Source organism: Talpa occidentalis, unplaced genomic scaffold (assembly GCF_014898055.3).
Source record: "Talpa occidentalis isolate TD23 unplaced genomic scaffold, MPIMG_talOcc4v2.1 talOcc4.12, whole genome shotgun sequence".
NCBI lineage: Eukaryota > Metazoa > Chordata > Mammalia > Eulipotyphla > Talpidae > Talpa > Talpa occidentalis.
The window spans coordinates 84,442,302-84,455,967 of NW_023601212.1; the positions used below are offsets into that span (position 1 = coordinate 84,442,302).

Here is a 13,666-nt window from a genome sequence, read left to right on the forward strand (position 1 = left end):
AAACATGCTTTTCAAAGTTTGTCCAGAAAATGTTTTATAATAAATCCAGTACAAAATGTCTGTAATGAACATCTTGAATATAAATTTTGCTTGTTTTGAACTCTACAAAGATGTCCTGCTTTTTTCATGAATACTGTTTCTAAAATTGAGTCACTGATGTAACTGGTAGCTCTAGCTCATTATCTTCACTGCGACATAATTTCCTATTGCATTAGTTTTGCACTCATTCCTTCCTTCAATACATTTTAAAGGTGATTGTGTGTGCAAAGCTCTTAACTTACTTCTTAGCACTCAATAAACTATTTGTGCAATAGTTGAGAGTGACACCTGACAGTAACACCTGATACTTAGTTTCCTCCCATTGGATTCTTTGCCTTTCGCCCAGTACTGAAGATACAGGTCGCTCTTCAGCCCTGGGTTAGTTACAGTTATAAAATTTTGGATGCAACTGTCACAAACGGTGGCCTCTGGACACTATCAAGACTACAACTCCCAGAAAGCACTGGGATGCCGGTTGCGTCCTTGTCAGTTACCTTTCCTTCCGGGTTGTGAAGGCGGGGCCAATAGGGTTCTCCAATGAGCGTCTCCACAGGATGAGGGGGCGGGAAAATTGCCCAATGAACGTCTGGGCCGAGGAGCCAATAAGCGGGAAGGTTTCTGGGGCAGCGTCGTGGGCGGCGTCACTGAGCCGCGCCAGCTGTGCCGGGTGGAGCTCAGCCCCTCTCTGCAGCCGTCTCGGAGCTTCCTACCTCACCCGCGGCCGTCGACCTGGCTTCCATGTGCCCGGTGGGCGCATGGAACCTCCACGCCCATGGCCACTAGCCTGAGGAGTTCTTCCTACTCCTCGCCTTCCTGCTCGCCCGACACTGACGACGAGGGCGTGCGCGGTACTTGCGAAGATGCTTCAATCTGCGAGAGGTGCTGCTGGGCGCGCGGCTAGGGGCTGCTTCCCCGGGGCGGGGGCGCACGCGGGAGGCGGGCCAGGGCGGGGGGATTCCGCTTGTCCCCCCAGAGGCAGCAGAGATAGGGAAGAGTATAGACTACTCGAGGAACTGAAAGAATACCCTCAAAGCTGGTTGAGGGGTAGAGGTTGTGGGGTGGGGAAAACAAAAGTTTTGGGTTAAGGCTTGCACTCTTGTAGGTTCTTGGAGACCCACCTTCGTGATTCAGACCATGGACTCTAGATTCAGATTCTGTCAAACGTATTCTAGCTCAGCCACTTACTACCAGTGTGAAGGGTGATGATAGTACGATCCATTTCACAGGTAGTTGTAAAGATTAAGCAATTTCCATGATAGTAAAGCACTTAAGGCTGTGCTTGGCATGTAGTATGTGTTAGTGATTGATTGCATAAATAGATGAATATGAAAGTATAAAAGGTTTGGAATAGTCCCTGGTGACATTTGGTGGATTATACCTAACTTTATATCTTCTCCAGCTTTCAGTTATTACTGACCACATGATAGCACTGTTGAATTAGACATAATTCTTCTCTAAAGAATCTAGACAGAATAACATTAGTACAAAAAACTTTTTGAGCTTCAATTATGTATTTATAGCACTTCAGTGCTCTAGTGTATATAGATTTACTCACAACTGGAATTTGGTTTGGGTTACCTGATATGTCTCAGGATCAGAGGGGTTGAGATTTGTGTCTTCTCTGCTGTTTGTCCCCTCCACCCCCTATTTGAGAGCCACAGGCCCAGCTGGAGCACCCTCTCCTCTACTGTTTTTTCCCAGCTCCTGGTTATTCCCCTAATTCATGGAAGACTTGGGCTTCTGGCCTACAGCTTCTTCTCTACCTCAGTTCATGCCAGCATCCTAGTTGACTTCAATGTGTGTGTGCAGGACACACTGTCCAGGGGGGCATGGATTTTCCTGAGCACCTCATGTGCAGTGATTATTCTGACCCACCTCTGGGACTCCACCAATCTTGTGTGACACCCTGGGCTGTGCCTGGCCTCCAGCTGCATCTCTCCTTCCAGCATGTTGTCATGTCTGCTGTGTCCTCCGCGTGTTTCCCGCAGATTGAATCTAGAGGTCATAGTCTATCATTCAGCAATTTTCTTGGCAATGTCTTTGTCTCCCTTGCCCTTACCCTAGTAAGCCCCAAACCCTGCCTGAACCGAATATTCATTTTTGCCTACAATACCAGAGGCAGGGAAGCTTGGTACTGCTGTCAGTTCATGTCAACCAATCTCATCTGTGCCCTAAACAGACTCATGTGATTCTCTGGTAAGCTCACTTCCCACTCTCTAGAATACTTAAATCAGGCATTTTCCACTTTCCTCTAACTTCTGATTGCCACTACCCTGTCATTCTCAAGATAACATGGGTGATGTTATGGGTATTGCTTACACAGACTATGAAAGTCTTCCAAGCGGAACTCCATTAACTTTTTGCAAAAAACTTATCTTTTCCTACTGTTACAATTGTCAATGTTCTCTTGCAAAGCCGACCAGAAGCACACCTGTAATCAAACAAGTTGGATTTATTTATTTATTTATTTATTTTTCCTTTTTTTAAAGATTTATTTATGTATACACACAAGAGCTGGGGTACAGGCCAGAGGCACGGGAGGGTAAGAGATTTCACTAGACACAGAGCAGGGAGCAGAACGGCCAAAAGCACTGCTGAGGGGAGCAGCAGGCGAGACAGGAGAGGTCTGCCGTGCCATGTGGGTATCTCCCTGGCCGGCCAGGAATCAAACCCACACTGCAGAGGCTGTGGACAGCATCACAGCGCCATGCTCAACCCATTGCACCACTGGGGAGGCCCAAACAAGTTGGATTTAATTACTTGTTGCAAGGAGGTACTAACTGCATGGGAAACTCTGGGGGCTTTCAGTAAGAGGGTGTTAGAAAGGACTTAGGATTTGGGTTTGCTTGGATAATTTGGGGAGGTTTCAAGGCGAGGAAGCAGGAATTTGCTGTGAATTTGGTGCTAACAGGCAGTGGAGACAAATCTATGATGGGGTAGCTCAATCAATCTTTTCTAGAAGGAGGTGAGAATAGAGTGAGACTAAGGCTGTTCTTTGTAAGGAAGCCACCATCTTTCGTATCAGTCCAGAGAGAGGGATGGTAGGTTGTGGGTGGCTTGATGGCTGAGTTTTGTGTGTTTATACCAGGTTTTGAAGGGGTCTTGTTTTGTCTCACTTCATCACCGTTGCAGTGTGACCTGGTGTTCTTTGGGATTGTCTAATAGGAGACAAGGTGGCCTTGCTGTGCGTGCCAGGCCAGCTCCCAACCACAGTGAAAACTGACTCAAAGTCCCAGGCCAGCTCTCAGATGTTAGCGCTGCTTTCTTTCACAGGGGAGGAGATGAGTCTAAAAAGATAAATAGGTGTTTGTTTATCTTAAATAGCTTGAGCTAAAGAGCATGGAGATGGAAGCACAGTGTGGTCTTAGGGTAGCTTTGATATGGAGCGTGGTTGGGGGGGGGTGGAGGAGGGGGAAGGGTGGGCAGGTGTAACAAGAGAAGATTCCGAAGAGGAGATCAGGGAAGGAATTGTGAAAGGTCCTGAGGCCTGTGGGAGGTCTCCACGGGCTCTAAGTGGAGAAGTGACATGATCTGGGCTAGTGCTTAGGAAAATCCCTGGCAGCTGGGTGGGAGGTGGCTTGTGTGGAGATGTGTGGTAATGAAGGGGAGGTCTGTCCCCTTCCCCACGGACATGCCCTAGCTCGGGCCTCCTCACTCACTGGTCTAGTGCATCACACCCTTGTTGTCCCCCAGCTTCTAGTCTTGCTGCCCTCCAGCCAGGTGTTGATGCTATGGCCAGGGTGATGTTTCAGAATTACCAACCTTAACCTGTTACCTTGCTACTTAAAGCCTTTGATTCCCCATCAGCTGCTAGGTGAAAATCTACATTGGGTGACACCCTTCACCTTTCACGAGATGACCATGCTGCTCTGAACACCCACTGCTGCCTGGAAGTCTCCATCTGGATAGCTCAGAATTATCTCAAATTCATTGTTTCCAAGCCAGTAGGTCCAGATCACCTCTATCACTCTATTCTTTCTCCTCCTTGCCTAACCCCCCTGGTGCCATTGTTTAATTCTTAGTTGAAAAGGTGGGATTCATCTTGGAACGCCCTTTCACTCATTCCCTTATGTTCTGTGTCACCCAGACCTGTTGTTTTTATCTAAATATTTCTGGAATCTGCCTCCTTTGCTCTAACTCTGTTTCTGCTGTCTCAACCCAAGCTCAGGTCATCTGTGGCCCTGGTCTGCAAGCTGAACCCCCCGCAGTGCTCCCCCACATCCACATGCCACACTGAAGCCCAAGGTTTGTAAAAAGTGCATTTGAACATGTCATTCCTTGGTTTAATGGCTTCATGCTATTTGAAAAAGACCACAAAGTCCCTTATGTGGTCTGCTGGGCCCTGCCTGCTCTGCCCCACTCCTTCAGCCTCCCACTTCTGCGCCTCCCCTCTCCCCTGTGGGATCCTTTCAGTTCTTCAAATGTGGTTTGTTCCCCACCAGGCTGGGCATGCTGTCCCCTCGGCTGGAAGTGTTCTCCCGCCCTCCTATGCCCAGTTCTTCAGGCCACCTCTTAGACCAGTGCACTCACTCACATTCCTCCTGGTGTGCCTTTTCAGCTCCTAGAGCCAAGTTGTAGAGTCCATACAGAAGTGACCAAGACAAACGTGGTGCTCTGTTGGAGCCTTTATTCCAGTGGAGGAAGCAGCCAGCACACTGCCTGGATTGTGAGCAGGTGGAGAGGCAGGGGGTGTGCTGGAAGGACGTGTGATTTGAAGTGGACTGTCAGGGCAGGCCCTTTCTGAGAAGGTCACTGCCAAGAAAAGACTTAGAGGCGGGTGTGGGAGTGAGCCGAGTGGATATCTGGGGAAGGCACGTTCAGGCAGAGGGAAAAGAGACCCACCTGGGACCTGACCATCCCTGCATCTGTTGTAAACTGTTGAGTCTGTTGTCTGTGTTGTTGTTGATGGTGATTTTAGTTTGACTCATTGGGGTTTCCACTAATATTCTGGATAGGAATCCTTTGTCGGATAGATTATAATTGTACATTTGTAAATATACACACTTGTAAAGGAAAATGAAATTTTGCAATATTATTTATAATAGCATCATAAAGCAAACTAGGGATAAATTAGCAGAAGACATGAGGCACCTTTGCACAGAAAACTGTGAAGCCTGTAGGAAGGAAATTAAGACTTCAGTAAGTGGAGGATACTATGTTCATACATTAGAAGACTGATGTTAAGGTTTAGATCCTCCCCACATTGATTCAGTGAAATTCCAATAAAACCCTAGCCATCCCTTCATACAGCAGGGGAAGGGACGAGGGGTCAAAACAGGCAGGAATAGCACAGGGACTTGGTGACGGATCATGGGCACTGTGGTGGTGGGACAACTATGGGGTCCACACTGGAGGGGAGAAATCACATACTGTCCAAAAATAAACAGTGATGTGAGAAAAATAAAAATGCTATTTAAAAAAAATCCCCCTAGGGCCTCCCCGGTGGCGCAGCGGTTGAGCGCTGGGTTGCGAAGCTGCCCGCGACCTCTGCGGTGCCGGTTCGATCCCCGGCTGCTCCCCGGCCACCGGAGGAGGGTCCCACATGGCGCGCAGACCTCTCCTGCCGCCCGCTGCTCCCCTCAGCAGTGTACTTCGGTCCTTCTGCCTGCTCTGCTCCCCGCTCTGGCTCTGGTGAATTCTCTCACCCTCCCCCGCTTCTGACTGTACCCAGTGCATGTATAAACAAAACAAACAAACAAATAAATAAATAAAACATGCCTCTATTAAAAAAATAAATAAATAAAAATAAAAGAAATCCCCCTAGTCTTCTCTTTCTGAAGAAATTAACAAATTAACAAATTGATTCTAAAAGGTCTATGCAAACACAAAGGATCTAGAATAGCCAAAAAAATCTTCAAAACGATGAAGCTGCAGAACTTTCACTGTTTCCTACTACTTAATTTTTTTTTTTAAAGATTTATTTATTTATGCATACAAGAGCTGGGGTATAGGCCAGAGGTGTTGGGGGGGTGAGAGGATTCACCAGAGACAGAGCAGGGAACAGAACAGGCAGACTGACTGAAATACACTGCTGAGGGGAGCAGCGGGCGAGACAGGAGAGGTCTGCTGCGCCATGTGGGTTTCTCCCTGGCTGGCCCGGGGATCGAACTCCTGTTGCAGAGGCTGAGGATTGCTCCATAGTGCGGTGCTTAACCCCTTGCGCCACCAGGGAGGCCCCCTACTACTTAATTTTAAGGCTTACTTTATTTTTTTAAAGATTTATTTTATTTATGCATACAAGAGCTGGGATACAGGCCAGAGGCATGGGAAGGTGAGAGGATTCACCAGAGACACAGCGGGGAGCAGAACAGGCAGACGGACCGAAATACACTGCTAAGGGGAGTAGCGGGCGAGACAGGAGAGGTCTGCCACACCATGTGGGAATCTCCCTGGCCATCCAGGAATCGAACCCGTGCTGCAGAGGCTGCAGACAGCTTCATAGCACTGCACTCAACCCACTGTGCCACTGGGGAGGCCCTTAAGGCTTACTTTAAACAGTAAGAAAAAACAGTGTGGTCTTGGCATAACGATAAATCAGTGAAACAGAATAGAGCATCCCTAGTAGACTCACACAAGTTATTTTGGAGGATTTTTGCCCAAAGTGCCAAGTCAGTTCACTGGGGGAAAGGAAAGCCTATTAATCAATAATCTGGCTCAACTTAATATTCGAGTGGAAAAAAAAATGAACCTTGACCTCTACCTCATTCCTCTGGGATGGGTCATAAACCTACGTATTAAAGGTAGGGCTATAACGCTTCTGTATGAAAACATAGGTGAATACCTTGGCCACCTGGAGCAGGCAGACACTGCATATACAAGGTAATTACGTGTTGGATGAAGCCAGAGGCAATACCAGTAGTCTCTTTTGGGAGGGAACTGTAGTTAGATATTGAGGCCTGGTTTTTTTGCTGATTCCACCCTTACCACTTTGTGGATGGACTTAGAAGGGAAATCAGTCCAAACTCTTTAGGGGCAGATTCTGTTGCTCTTGAGGCTTTCCTTCCTATTTTCTATTTGTAAACCAAGAATAAAACCAATAGAAAAGAGAAACTGAAAAAAAAAAAAAATGAAGCTGAGAGGGTAACATATAAAAACAGGGCATGGGGCCTCCCAGTAGCGCACGGGTTGAGCACAGCACTGTGAAGCTGTCCACAACCTCTGCAGCACGGGTTCAATTTTGGCCAGCCAGGGAGATACCCACATGGCATGGCAGACCTCTCCTGTCTCGCCCACTGCTCCCCTCAGCAGTGCTTTTGGTCTGTCTGCCTGTTCTGCTCCCCACTCTGTCTCTGGTGAATCCTCTCACTCTCCCGTGCCGCTGGCCTATACCCCAGCTATTGTGTAAATAAAAAATAAATCTTTAAAAAAAATAAAAATAGGGCAGCACAGTACTGTAAAGATCACAAGCAGTATGCAGTTAACAATTCCGAACTTGCGAACTGATGCTGAACGTCCAGTCAATTTCTTTTGCAGTTGCTCCTACACACACACCACTGGAGCTACTGAGTGCTGGAGGAGAGTGTAGCTCCACGTAGGAGTGGGTTTGAAAACCAGTGGACTTCAGCCCCTGTGAAGCGCCACTGCTTGGGGAAAGGACCCTCACCTTTGTGAAGCGGTGGCTTCCTCATGGCTTCCTCATTGGGTGGATAGGAGAGTCTTTTGTATTCCTGTTTGACAAGCATTTGACTGGCAGGAAGTTAAGCCCTGGTGAGGCGGCAGCCTTGCTCCTCCTGGCTGGAAGAGCAAGGAGCAGCCCTGCAGGAATCCCACATTGAAATGCCTGTTGGAGGGCCTTTCACTCCTTTGAGATGAGGGGGCCCATTGTTGCTCTTGACACTTGTGTAAATAGGACAAAGGCAGCAAGTGTTTCTCCAGTGAATGGGGAGGTGATTGGTGCTGGTTAGTGTTTCCCATGGGAGGGATGCAAGCGAACTTCAGGCAGTATGCAGATGTTTTAAATTTTAATAGTTAGGTCTTACTACAGTGTGCGTTAGAAGAAAATATTAGGTAGCACATAAGTTGTGAGTATTAAAAACAGAGTTGAAAAGATGTTAATTAGAACAGGTGGTGTGCGCACGTCAAGTCTATTGTGAAGACAGTTGTGGATTGAATGAAGACTGGGACATCTTGAAGATGCAAGTTTGAGAGCTTCGATTATTTCAGTCTGGGTTTTAACCAGGAAATCAGGATGTACAAACAGAAGGGATGCTCTCTGGGTTTTGGAAATGGAAGCTTGTGGTGGAAAGAGGCAGCAGAACTTGCGGCAGGCCACCACGATGCCGAAGTAGCCACTGCCAACGCTTCACCTGCGCTGCCCTGGCAATGGGGCGTGTTTTCACTCTGGCAGTGTGGGGAACAGCCTGTCTGGACAGTATTGTAGCCTGCTTTGTTCTCCTGACACTTTAACACCAGACTGCATGCTTTTGTAGAAAAGTATTTGCTTATTCTTGATTCTTTCCTTAAGGTGAAATCCTGGAATGCACTTGTTTGGTCATGCGCATGCAAGTTCTTCTGGCTTTTTATAATTGTTGCCTCAGTGCCAGACTGTGCCATTTGACAGTTCTGCCCTTGTCCCCATCCCTCTTCAAAGCTGGGTTCTATTAAAAATAGTTTAGGGCCTCCCTGGTGGCACAGCGGTTGAGCGCTGGGTTGCAAAGCTGCCCGCAGCCTCTGCAGCACTGGTTCGATCCCCGGCTGCTCCCCAGCCAATAGAGGAGGGTCCCGCATGGCGCGCAGACCTCTCCTGCCGCCCGCTGCTCCCCTCAGCAGCGTATTTTGGTCCTTCTGCCTGCTCTGCTCCCCGCTCTGGCTCTGGTGAATTTTCTCACCCTCCTGCGCTTCTGACTGTGCCCAGTGCTTGTATAAATAAATAAATCTTTAAAAATAAATACATAAATAAATAATAAAAATAGTTTAGTTGCCAGTTTGATGGAGGGAGTGCTGCCTTTTTCCCGGTTTTGGATTGTGGATGAGACTGAGCTTTTTGTATGTACATCAGTCAGATCTGTTTCTTTTGTGAGTTGCCCATTTTTGGCCTTTGTCTCCTTTCTCCTGCTGAGATAGGTTTTCGTTCTTATTCACTTATGAGAGCCCTTTACATTGTAAAGATACTACTATTTTGTGACAGGTCACAGATATTTTTGCTAGTTGCTTTCACACTGGTTTATGCTTCCCATACTGACTGACTGTTCTTCATCCTATGAGGGCAGATCTGTCTTGGGTAGATTCAGGAGACCCGTGTTCCTGCGCTTTAACCTTCTTTGATATCAGGTGAGTTATTTAACTTCATGTATCCTGGGTCACTGTTTTGTTGGAATTGTCATTACCTTTGCAAGACATGGTCCTTATTCCTGGTGCCAGGCCAGACAGCTGCAGACCCCTCTGTTTTATTGCACACACCATTTAAGGACCATCTGACAAAGGAGCGCAAATCCTGATTGCTGTTTGAAATTACATGCGTGGATACCTAATGATGAGATCAGAAAAGAACCAGTTTCAAAACTTAGAGTGAGGTTCAGCAGTTTGGAAGACATTCTCTCAGAAATGCCCCATTGCCAATGACCTTGACGACATCAAGATATGTGTGTGTGTGTGTGTGTGTGTGTGTAAACCACAGACATCCTGAAAGTGAAGATATAACTGGCTTGTTTGAATCCTCTTTTCCTTTTTATTTGTGTACAAGAGATATATACGAAGACAGTCTGTTGAAATAAGCCCAGATGAGCTTTTTTGGTAGTCTTTATGTTAAAATTCTAAGCAATAAGAAAAACATTAAGTATACTAACTGGCAGTGTGTCTTTTTTCTTTTTTCATTCTTACAATTGCTGGTGTTTTAGATATAATGAAATAAGGCATATGGCTAAGTGTAGAACATTTTAAAACATAAATTTAAAAAAAACACCAAAAAACCAGAAATCTCAGATGAACATTGTTGCATTTTGGTTCCAGTCCCCCAGCACTGCTGTGTCAGCTGCCAGTCGCTAAACATTCATTCCACAATGCACATTACTGAAAAGGCTCAGAAGAGGAGAAAGGAAGGTTCTTGCTGGCAACATTAGCCCTCACTGGTACTCTGTCCACCTGCCTCTCAGCATTATTTCTAGAATTTTCCTACAAATAGCAGAAAAGTGTGCCTGTCCAGACTCTATTGGACAGGGATGAACTCTGGAAATCGGATAAAGATACACCCAAGATAACAGGGTGGGGTACCCAAAAAAATTAAACGATAAAACTAAGCAAAAATTTGACAGAAATGAAACAGTAAAAAGCAAATTTAGAAAACTCAAGAGGAAGTAAAAGTATTTTCATACACACAGAAAATGAAGTGTGCCACATGCTCAGTCAACCAAACTCTTCCTTTTACTTAACTGTTTAAAAAGCAAGAACTGTGGGGGAAAAAAATCACACTTCCATGAAGTCATGCTGGAATAAACAGTAAATCGGTACCGCACAGCTCACCACCCTGAAGACCTTGACCTGTCTGCTCCAGATAATACACCGCATGACAATCACCTGGAGCAGCTCGCAAACCCGCAAATCACTCCCCTCCCAACAGCCTGGTCCTCTCCAAACTCTGGCCTATTCTGTCATTTCATGAAGTTTTCTGTCCAGCGTTAAAACGGCACCAAAGAAACAGCGTAGTCTGTTTTCCCAAATCAAAAGTGAGCAAGGCTTTTCTTAAAACAAGCTGTTTTTCTTTCTTCGCCACAAGGCGTCTCCATAATCCTTTCCTCCCAATTCCAAATTTCTAAATGTCAGGAACTTGCAGCAGTCCAGGGACAGTCCTGCTTTTGAGAGCACCACCTCCACCTTCCCTCGCGGCGTCCGGCCCTCCCGGAGCAGCCCCGGCGGGTGTTCACAGCCCCTCACCGCCACAGCCAGCAGGGACTTGCAAGTGAGGGGCTGCCCCCGGCAGGGCCCCCCGGGAAGGGCGCGAAGGCCGCCGCCCCCCCCCAACCCCCGCCAGCGCCCCGCGCAGCCTCGGGCTCCAGATGCCGGAGTTCGAGTCCAGGGCGCAGCGCGGCCCGGCCGGGTCCGAGGGCGGAAAGGGTCGGTCGCGTCCAGGGCCCGGAGGACGATGCCGGACGCGGCAGAGGCTTCGTGGGGGGCCCCGCGCGGGGGGCGCGGAAGGAGGCGCGGCCCGGCCGGCGGGTCTCCGGCGGCCCCGGCGCGGCGCGGCCCGGCCCCAGATCCCGGGCCCAGCCGGATCCGCTGGGCCCGGGAGGCGTGTCCCGCCGCCCGCCCGCCCGCCGCGTACTCGCCTGCCCACGGTCTGGTTGGCCAGCTGCTTCCTGCGGTTGAACTGCTTCTTCATGGCGGCGGCGGCGCCCGCGGGCTCGGGCCAGGCGGACGGGCTCGGCCTGGCGGCTCCTACATCGCCTCCCGGCCCAGGCGGCGGCGGCTCCCGGGCGGCGGCTCCGCCCTCGCCGCGTCACTTCCAGCGGCGCCGCCCCGCGCCGACCTGAGCTAAGGCGCCGCCCGCGGGCGCCGTCGGGGAGACCCGGCCCGGCGCGCCCCTCGGGGCCGGGGCCTGCGCGCCTCGGGCGGGGCTGACCGGTCCCCGCTGCGGCCCGGCTGGCTCCCGGCGGGGCTCGCGCGCTCGCGGCCGCAGCGGACACAAAGGGCCGGGGGCGCCGGCGCGGGCGGGGAGGGGAGGCCCTGTCGGGCCCGGGGTGCCGGGAATCTTTGGAGGATGAAGGCTCCAGGCGTCCTGGGGGGCGTGTGCGTTTTACCCCAACCCCCCAAAAAAGTTGCGTGAAAACCCCCAGTTGCAGACCGGGTGTTGCGGGCGCCGGCACTGGCTGCAAGACTCACAGGCGGGCGCGTGCGCCTGTTCATCACCCGCGCCCCAAGGCTTCCAGGTCAGGGTGTGTTGCGGGAGGCCGCCGTCGAGGGGGCAGGGGTCGGGCGGCACCTGGGAAAGTCCCAGAAGCTACGGGAGAAGAGGCCCAAGTTAGGGCATGGTGGGGTTGAGCCAAGCCGCCTCCAACAACCCCCCCCCACCCTTTTCCTGCCCCACACCCCCCCCCCCACGTGCCCCTTGTGACGTTCCAGCCAGACCTCAGCGTTTCCAGGCCGCCTGGCATTGTTCCCTCAGCAGCGCCATACTACTTAGCCCTGTGCTTGCAGCCCTTCGGGACGTGCGGCGGGGTAGTCCGACTGTGCCCGCAGGCTTTTTGTTGAGCCCTTCAGGTCAGTTCAATCACCCGCAGCGTTTGATAGAGTCGCACCTAGTTAGGGAGCCTCGGGTCTCACAATCACCATTACCCGGACAACTGGGTAATGGTGTACTAATCTTCACTGTATCCATCTTGAACATAGCAAATGATGTGCTGAAAGGCACAGGTAGATTGGAGAAAACTAATTTCATCAGGAAGGAGATCAAAGCCATTCAGGCATTGCGAAGATTAGAAAAACCAGAGACCTAAAAAAAATCTCTATAGTGATATGGAAGAGTAAAACATCAGACCTTCTCACACACTACAAACTGTGAGTTATAGACTCACAGTTTTCTGTTGAAATTTAACTACAACAGACACCCAACACTTCACAAGCAAGACAGCACAGCTAGAAGAGCAATTAATTGCAGAAGCTGTAGCTACTCCAAGTCGGTTCTGGAGATCGCCTTGCATTGAAGTTAGTTCAAAGTGAATTGAATGTTAATTGCTTGGATTTAACCATGCAGAAGCTTGAGGATGAAACTGATACTTTAGAACATCAGTTAAATCAGTCGCAAAAATATAATTTAGACACTCAGCAAGACCTTAACCATAAAGAACAAAGTAAACCAAATGAAGAACTTTGTGAAGCCAGGAATGACTTAAGTTCTCTCTTAATCAAAACACTAATAATAATCATCTTGAGGATGACATACATAAAGAAAGGGAAGTGGAAGATAGAAACTTAAAGCAAATAATTTCAAAACTGGAACAAGTAAATAACAGTTCACAAGCCGTTTTGGCTTTCAAAATGACATGTGAAAAGTTGTTTTCGGCATATAAAGATATGAGACTTATGTTGGAAAAGGTGATAGTTTGGAACCATCAAGATTCTTTGGGGAAAAGTACCACTGTGGGACTTTTCCAGATGAGAAAAGTGCAATGGGAGACGAATCTGCGAGAAGCTGAAAAGGGGCTGTCAGAAGTTATGAAAATAAGTGAGCAAACCATTCAAGAATTGTCAAGTAACTGTAACTTGGATAGCTTTCCCTTATGGCAGGAGCAGGAAGGTTTAATTAGAATCAAAAAAAAAAAAAAAAAAAAAAGACCTGGAAATAGCAGAACTCAAAAAGAATATGGAGAGGATAGAAGCTGACCAGAAAACAACTAAGGCCATTTTGTCATCTCACTTAAAAGAATGGAAGCAACTGGTACCACTTATTAAAGACATCAGTACATCACTGAAAGACAAAGAGACTCTGAAAGAAGATCTAGAGCAACTGGAGGGACAGAGTCCAGTTGCACCTGTGGTTGAACCCAAAATACCAGACACGATGACAGAACTCCAATCTGAGATACATCAACTGAACATAAGCAAGGACAATAATCTCGAAGAAGACATCAAACCTCATCCAAAGATAACTGAGGACCAAAGCCAGAAAATTATGCAACTACTTCCACCTTTACGA

The 13,666-nt window shown here is 48.6% G+C and overlaps 1 long non-coding RNA gene across 1 annotated transcript; it reads left to right on the top strand.

Annotated features, from left to right (window-relative positions):
- The first annotated feature begins 658 nt into the window (after positions 1-658).
- LOC129145529 (uncharacterized) lies at positions 659-10,932 on the top strand. Its single transcript, XR_008551232.1, has 3 exons — positions 659-918; positions 9,249-9,309; positions 9,988-10,932. It is a non-coding gene; the product is annotated as an uncharacterized LOC129145529 (long non-coding RNA).
- Positions 10,933-13,666: the final 2,734 nt, after the last annotated feature.